Source organism: Epinephelus fuscoguttatus, linkage group LG2 (assembly GCF_011397635.1).
Source record: "Epinephelus fuscoguttatus linkage group LG2, E.fuscoguttatus.final_Chr_v1".
Lineage (NCBI taxonomy): Eukaryota > Metazoa > Chordata > Actinopteri > Perciformes > Serranidae > Epinephelus > Epinephelus fuscoguttatus.
This window is the reverse complement of record NC_064753.1, coordinates 10,022,067-10,031,251: the sequence shown is the minus strand read 5'-3', so window position 1 is coordinate 10,031,251 and position 9,185 is coordinate 10,022,067. Positions and strand designations below refer to the sequence as shown.

General features: G+C 43.2%; 1 pseudogene; it reads right to left on the bottom strand.

Annotated features, from left to right (window-relative positions):
* Positions 1–6,324: 6,324 nt before the first annotated feature.
* Positions 6,325–8,778, bottom strand: LOC125879342 (uncharacterized; annotated as a pseudogene).
* Between the last annotated feature and the right edge of the window lie 407 nt (positions 8,779–9,185).

Below are 9,185 nucleotides of genomic sequence, written 5' to 3'. Positions count from 1 at the left end.
AAAACTGAGGAGCTCCGCCTTTATTTTCGGGTACCACAGACGTCACAATACGGCGGAGCATTAGGACCCAACAATCATTATCATCGCCTATATTTCATGAACTGATGTATGATTTCTGTTAGTGCTCTGATCTCCTGGCATCATCTGTTTACATATGTATTGTTTTCATGTTGTTTATTTATAAAATGTCAAAAAAAAAAAATTTAATATTATTATTATTAGTAGTAGTTTTAGTATTATTACTTCCTTATTAGTCCTACTTTTTTGGAAAGACTTTGTGAATTATATATTGTGCAAAACAAAACATGCAGTTATTACTGAAACAGCAATGCAGCTCATTTTGAATCTGATGATAACAATTTATTTATCATTGTTAAATTCTTTTGTCTTTCATATTCTGAAAAACTACATTTTTAATTCAGCCCCATCTTTGAAGTAATTTTTAATCGAAATTAAATGCTATTTTGAACCTCTCAAAATTTATTACAAAGAAGAAATCCAGGTCATTCATTCATCCATCTTCATTCATTCATCTTCTAACCGCTTCATCCTCACGAGGGTCGCGGGGGGGCTGGAGCCTATCCCAGCTGACATCGGGTGAGAGGCAGGGTACACCCTGGACAGGTCGCCAGACTATCACAGGGCTGACACATAGAGACAGACAACCATTCACGCTCACATTCACACCTACGGACAATTTAGAGTTATCAATTAACCTAGTCCCCAATCTGCATGTCTTTGGACTGTGGGAGGAAGCCGGAGTGCCCGGAGAGAACCCACGCTGACACAGGGAGAACATGCAAACTCCGCACAGAAGGGCTCCCATGCCCGGGGCAACCCTCTGGCTGTGAGGCGAGAGTGCTAACCACCACACCACCGTGCCGCCCAAATCCAGGTCAGTTGGTAAAATTTACTTAGAGATGTAAACCTACTTGATGAAGTCTGTCACCTATGTGATGCTTATTTTTTATTTGGCCAAATATTATTTATTTGTTATTTTGTAAATATTACCATAAACAAAACAGTATTTCCTTAATAACTTGTGCCTTCAAATAACTTATATATGATTGCTATCCTTGATATTTGTAATGTTTTTCATTAAATTAATATTTTGTGCCCTTTAATTAATTAATCTGTCCCCTTAATTTAATAAACTCATTATTTGGAGTCTTGAGTGTGTCATCATAATAATACATTTTTTAAAGGTTAATTATAATCAATAACATTCTTGCATCACAAAAAAATTAAATTGGGACAATTGAGTGTACAATTAAATGATGATATAGAATATAACACAAAGAAGCATTAGTGTGTGGAAATTAAAAATAACAAAGGAAATAATATTTACTGTAGAGACTTTTGCATCTAAGTAGTTCAAATGTTGAACATTTTTCAACTCACTTTTTTTGAACATCTGTGCCTTCATTTGAGTGGAGATTTTAAAATTTGAATCATCTGCAGAAACTCACTCTCTGAGTAAATGGGCATACACACATCTGGGCGGTCTTGCTGAGCAGCTCCAGCAGTGTTATAGTCTAGTAGGAAGGGGGGGTCCCCATGGTGACAGTGGATTTCTAAATGAAACATATATTTTTGGAATCATGAAGGTCTGTAGATAATGAATTTTGATGTTTCCATCGCGAAAAAGGGTAGTCCTCAAAATTCTGGCAGAATTTCGAATTCCGTCAATCGGAATATATGGAAAAAATTAAAAATCAAATGTATCCACAACTTTTGAACCATATATTGTACAGAGACAAATAAACCATATTTTTTGCATAAATTAAGCATGAGAAATCAATTAAAATAAATTAAAATAAAGTCTGGGAGAATGTTAGAGCTATGTCTACTCCCAAATTTGTGATAGACAGGTCAAAATGAGGGATAACCATAACTCTTGAATCATACATCATATGTATATAAATGAACCAATTTTTTAATGTAATTTTTTATTTTACAAATTGATTATGGTATTTTCTTGATGACTTAAGTAGTTTTTATGTATTTAGTCCAAATAGTATTTCTATTGGCTGAAATATGTGCCACCAGAAACTGAATTTGAATCATTTATATTTGAATTTGAATTTCTAAACTTGAATAATTGCATTGAAAAACTGAATTTGAATCACATAATTTGAAATTGTATTGTTAATTTGAATCATTGCATTGAAAAATTGAATCTGAATACTAGTATTAGGCCTACTTGCTTTGTACAAATTGTATGCAAGCTTGCGGTGCTACAGTTACTGTCTTTAGGACCTGTCACTAAAGACAGACAGGCTGCTTGCTCTCAGGGAGTACACATATAACAGACACACATAACCAATTTAAAGGGACAGTTTACCCCCAAATAAAAAACATGAATATTTCCCACTTTCCGGTAGTGCTATTTATCTGTCTAGATTGTTCTGATGTGAGCTGTAAAGTGTTGGCGATATCAGCTGTAAAGATGTCTGCCTTCTCTCCAATAAGATAGAAGTAAATGGCATTCAGCTTGTGGTGATCAAAGTGGGGAAAAATTAAAAAAATAAAAGAAAAATTGAAAAACTCAACTTTTTTTTTGGATAATCAAGATAATTCACGGACAATATTTTGAGCAGTTTTATGTGGGAACTATTTTTGGTCTGCCAGACTACACCCACCAACTGTATCACTGCGCAGAAGGAAGCTGTGATGTTAGCTCAGTGGTGCTAGCTGAGCTAACAGTAGATGCAAGCTGATCACTTTTCATTAGTTTGTCACAGTAACAACTCTCAAAACGCTGTTTTCTCACTCAGACTCAACCACCACCAAATGCCTGTGTATTTACAGTCTGTTTTCAACATACTACTGTAAAGACTGTTGAGTTTGCCTACATAACACAAAATTACTGCAAGTCAGACTGCAATTTACTACATCCTGCACCTGCAAGACAATTGACAATTTATGGGATGTTGTGACATTTCACTAGGGTCTAGGGGCCCATGATTAAGAGGGGCCCAGAGAGGCCCCTAATAAAATTATAATACTGACAAAAAATAATATGACACTAAGTTACTAACTAATTTATAATCACAAATGTATTTTATTTACAATGTACTGGTAACAATAACTTTATTTGTTTTGGAAACATAAACTCCCCCCCCCCCCCCTCTCTATTTACACAAAATGGTTCAGTCAGACTGATCAGCTGCAGTGCTCCATAATTTGTCACAGACAGCGGGTAAATCAGGCTTAAGGAGGCAGATATGCCTCAAAAATCCAATAGCCAAAAACGGAAAGAAAGGAAGCTAAGAGAGGAGAAAGAAGCAAAGGGTCGACAGTATGTCGCCCAGTATTTCAAAAAGCAAGGTGGGTTTGTTAGTGGTTCATGTGGTGGAAAGTTTTGGAATATTAACTTTGTCCCTGGTCTATAAGCAGCTTATAGACCAGGGACAAAGTTAAAGTTAATAATATTCTGAAGAAGGTGATCATTTTAGTTAGGGATGAGCAAGCAAACAACTTTTTTTTTTTTAACTAATAACTTACAAATTATGGCGAAATGGTAGTTTCTTGCAACCCTAGAATTAAGATAAAAATATTCACAAACGAAAAAACACTTCTGGTTGCTGATAAGTAGTGTTTAACTTTTGATTTAACAAAAATTAAAACCCTCGGTGCAGCGCAAGCAGACAGATGGGCGACTCAGAGCAGCATGTGTCACTGACACCAGACTCAGAGCGCAGCGGACCGGTGGAAAATGTCACCATCAGCATATTATTTTACATCAATAAACTCTATTTTATCACTATTTTGAGTCACATTGTTGAAAGTATTTAGTTGTCTGTGTTCAAGCAAGATAATAGGTCTCCATTCATTGCACATCGGGCTTTCTATTTCCTTGTCGGAGATGGTGTTGCGTTCAAGGTTCCCCCAAAAAATGGGAGAAAAAAATTCTTTTTTCACAATCGAATCCCGTGCCATCAAACGAAGCTTCAAAGCTTCGAATTTTTTGGGTCAGCCCTATAACGTACACTCTGCAGAGCCAGGTCCAGGATCCTCTTCAAGTTTGTCAGGGAGGAATGTGGAAGTGGAGGAAGAGATTGTTCTTTTTTCACAAATGTGGGAATGATAGTCAAAAATACCATCAAAATGCATAGTTTTATGTAAAATAGCATCAAAAATTTTTGACGGCCTCCCGGCCAGCTGTGTATAGGGCCCAGTAAAAATTCTTTTCATGTGGCCCAAAATCCCTGGCGGCGCCCCTGACTGCTGTTTTTCTGTATCTGTAGATTATGAGGGTAAAATAAAGAGATACTGAACTTTGATGTCCATTTTTATCCGAACAGACAAACAAAATGTAATTATTTCCCCCATTATCACGCAACTCTCAAGCAATAATTATTATTACCATTAGTAAACTAAACTTAAAACTTAACTTGTAATACAAGGAGCAAATGTTGAATTACTGGAATTATTTTGGTTTCATTTTGTGCATTTCAAATCACTTTCTGCAAAAATTGTAACAACAACAAAGAAAATCTATTAAAGCATTTTGTTGCGGCATTTCCGATAAATCTATGAGATACAGTCTGATGATGCAATCCATGAATTTTGCTGTAATAGAATCTAATGCTAAAGAAATAGCTAAATAATCTCAGTTTTGGTTTTGGGATTGTTTTTAAAAGCTTTATTAGTTTATATTGTTTTCTGTTTTTTCATTCTGCCATAACAAAGGACGCACGAGGAACGACCGACACATCACTCCACCTTCTGCAACAGTAAGAGGCTTTAGCTCTGGGCAGATAGTAGTTAGTGTGTGTTTTCTTTTTAAGTTTGTAAGGGCTTGTTGATACGGACCGCCACGTCCGATTTTGGCTGCATTGATATTGTAAAAATATTGCCTGTGTTGCTGCTGTCTGTTATTCTCCTGCCCGTTTGTGTCTGCTTGTAATACGCAGTGATCCGACCTCGTCGGACCGCTATTGTGTCGCCCCGCACGCGGGATTGATCAGTACTTCGGCTGTGTTGGTTCAATGTCCAGATTCACGCAGCTCACCAGCTGAGCCCAGCGCGTCTCTGCCTAACACAGACGGGTTACTGCATCTCAATACCGCCTGCGTGACCACACTTCTGAGTGCTTCCCTTTCTCTCTTCCTCTCTTCCACTAACCTACACTTGGAGCCGAGCAATTCGAACGTCCCTCTCTACCGGCTCCCCTCCTTTTACTGAGTCGCGTGCTTTCTTGGCGAGCCGCCATTGCGTGACGTAGCTTGCAGCGTCACAGCCGCCATCTTGCTACGCTCGCACGCCTCCCTCTCTCACGCTAAGGCCACACCGCCCGCGGAAGCGCCGCGAATAGCCTCGAAGCGCCGAGAAGAGAAGGCAGTTTCCTTTCGGCGCCCATGTTAACCGACTGTGTCGTCCACACTGGCCGCGCCGTGCCGGGAAGCTCCGCGGCAGGCTCACGATTTGCAGCGATCAGTTCGGCGTCTGGTCTATTTTCTGCGCGAGCCGCGAGGGAATCTGACAAGCCAGGCAGTGAAAAACAAGAGCTGGGAGCAGCGTCTGATGTGAACGGAGGTGCTCCGGCGCGCGCGAGAATTTCGGTGCGCTGCGCTTCCGCGGGCAGTGTGGCCCTGGCGTTACACACCCACTCGCTCAGACATACATACACACACACACACACACACACACATTCTCGCTCACTCACCCACTTTCTCCCACACCCACACACACACACACATACACACACACACCCTTCTTGATGCTTGCTGGTTGGTTTGGTAATGTTTTATAGTTGATAGGGTTTATAGAGCAATGTTGATGTTGGTTGTAAATTAATGTCATCAGTGTGAATAAACCCTGTTATACTGTAAAGAGAGGTTGCTTTGGTTTTTCATTGTATACTGTGATGAAGCTGGTTGACAAAGTCAGTGCCTGAGCTCCACTCCTTCCTGTTCATCTTATAGTTGCTGATATCTCCCTAGAATTAGCTTCCTAAGTGAACACTCTTGAGACTGAATTTACGTCTGATCATTGGTCCGGGTTTTCCCGGTGGTGCCCCGCTGTAAGCTAATTTGATTATTATGCTTATGTAATAATTAATTAATTATTAATTAATTAATCAAATATTTTAATAATCCATAATTAATATTAATAATTATGAATTATTGCCAATGATCATATTTAGCTCCTCCTCTTCCCAACACACGCCAGTGTGTAATATGTTGCACTGATTATCTGTGTGTTTTGCCGGTTAGGGTAGAAGTCTGCCCATAGGTGAATTAGTTAGTTCAGTGTCTCGGTGCCCTATCTTGTACATTTTAGTTCTAAATACACTTTCAGTGCAGCTTAGACACATCATCAGTGTTGTATCCTGGGTTCACTGGGTGTTTCGGGTCTCACAACAGACACCCTCGCCCAGGCGACCCAGCCGGGGTGATCAGTCCCGGCTTGTGTCTAAGTAGCTTTGGTTGTCCACGGATCTTCCCGCTTGATCCACAGCCATCTGGACGCCTTTTCTGCTGCGTCAGTGATGTTTTTGATGGCTCTTCTGTTGTGCTGTCCCTTCACTCCCAAAATCCTGAGTGCTCTGATGAGAGACTGGCCTACGAATCCTCTGCACCCGACCTCGATGGGGTTGCATCAGGTCCTCCATCCTCTGCTTTGGCATTCGCCTGCCAGCTCCTCATACTTGGCCCTCTTCCTCTCAAAGGCCTCCTCCATCCGGTCTTCCCAGGGAACAGTCAACTCCAGCAGGACCACTTGCCTAGTTGTTTCTGACACCAGGACCATGTCTGGCCTGAGTGTGGTCACTGCAATGTTCTCCGGGAATTTGAGCTGTCTCCCTAGGTCGACTTTCAGCTGCCAGTCTCGAGCTGTTGCCAGCAGCCCCCCTGCTTGACTCCGGCACTGCTGCTTCTCCCCAGCCCTAACAGAGGCGAGGGGCTGCCTTATTGGTTGTTGGTGTTTACTGGTGGAGATGCCTGCGCTGATGACCTCTGCGATGGCCCGCAACACTTGGTCATGGCGCTAGCGGTAGCTCCCGTCCCCCAGCGCCCTTGCGCAGCAGCTCAGGATGTGCTCCAGCGATCCAGCACTCTGGCAGAGAGGGCACAGTGGATTCTCAGCCAGGCCCCAGCGGAAGAGGTTGGACGGGCTTGGGAGGACATCGTACACCGACTGGATGAGGAACTTGATCCGGTGTGGCTCAGATCACCATAGCTCTGTCCATGATATCTTCTGGTCAGCTGCCTCCTCCCATCGGGTCCACGCCCCCTGCTGCCGCATCCCTACTGTCCTAGTGCAGTGGGCTTCCTCCACCCCTGCTCGGACCTCCTCCTGGATCGGCTGACGCCTTTCCTTTCTCTGGGCCTTGTTGAAGTGAGGTCTTGGGTTGCTCCCGAGACCTGACCGTCCGGACGCCACTGTTCCCACCAGCTCACTGTGTCGCAAGCGGGACTCAGCCTGGTTGACTGCCTCGTGAGCCTTCCACTTCCTGCTGGTTCTTACTTCTATGCCAGCCGAGGAGACTTTGACGTCACTGGAGTCCCTATACAGCAGCACCTCTCTTGCTCGGGTGACCATAAACTCCTCTGTCAGACTACTGAAGGGCAGTTTCAGCTTGTTGTTCCTCCCGTACAAGACGATGCTGCTGAGGCTTTGTGGTAAGCCCAACCACTTCCGCAGGAAACAGCTGACCTTCCTCTCAAAGCACTCCACGGTGGTCAGTGGCACATCATAAACCAGCAGTTGCCAGAGAAGTCGTGGCAGGGTGCCATGTTGGTAGATCCAGGCTTTAAACTTGCCTTATCCACTGCTGTTAGCCAGGTTCCGAACTCCTCTGATGTTGCTTCGAGTGCTGCGGTGTCCTTCAAAGTGCAGTCATAGATCTTGACCAGGCTCTTAACTGGCTTCTCTCCCACAGATGGAATCTGGGTGCCTCCTAGTGAGAAGCGAAACTGGTCTGTGACCTTCCCCTTCTTCACCACCAGGGACCTGGACTTGGATGGCTTGAAGTTCATCCGGGCCCAGCTAATGAGACGCTCAAGGCCTTGGAGGATCCATCTACAGCCCGGGACTGATGTTGTAGTCACTGTCAGATCATCCATAAATGCTCTGATGGGGGGCTGCCGCATACCTGAGTTGGTGAGTGGGCCTCTGCACTCCACCTCTGCTGACTTCACCAGCATATTCATGGCCAAGGCAAACAATATCACTGAAATGGTGCATCCAGTGATAATGCCCTTCTCAAGCCGATGAAGTGCGGATGTTTCTGTTCTGGAAGTGACTCTCAAACTGAAGCAGCTGTAATAGTCCAGTATGAGGTCCTTGATCTTGCCTGGAACGTGGTATCAGTCAAGCAAGGTTTCCACCAGCTTGTGTGGGATAGACCCGTAGGCATTGGCAAGGTCGAGCCAAAGGACTGCCAGGTCTCCTTTGCCTTCCCATGCCTCCTGGATCAGCTGGGTGATGACTCCTGTATGCTTGATGCAACCTGGAACCTTTGGAACTCCCCCCTTCTGCACAGAGGTATCGATATAACTGTTCCTCAGGAGGAACTCCGTCATGCGCCGGGCAACGATACTAAAGAATATCTTGCCCTCGACACTGAGGAGTGAGATGATCCTGAACTGCTCGATGGTACTTGAGCTCTCCTCCTTTGGGACACCCTCTGCGTGTCTCCACTGCTGTGCCACCTTCCCCTTTCTCCAGATGACAATAAATAGTATCTTTAAATAAAGTTTTGTCTATTATTTACACCCTGAGTTGTAGTGTTTGTTGGCCTCTGACAACGCCTGTTCCGGGCCGGCTCATTACAGTACTAAGGGTTTTTCTGTTTGTTTCTTAAAATTGTACATCCTCTGAGCAGTAGTAAGGTATGTTGACTAAACTATGATCTTATGTAAAAATGTAAAAATTTGTACATTTCATATATAGCACATACATATTTCATAAAGTGACTTAGTAGGCTATATGAGCTGATTTTATCATCAGGAGGTGGAGGGGATGGTGTGACGCCAAAGCAAGATGGCTGCCAAGCTGCAGACCACTGTTTGACACCAACAACATCGGCTGTTTTTTTGGAGACCCTTTGCAATGTTTCCAGTGGTGTTTGTGTCACTAGACCTGGGTACTTTTAGTAACACAATGCAGTGTTTTCTAATGGTGTTTGTGGCACCAAAGCCTAGAAATCTTTTTAATCACACCTGGGTGTTTTTTGC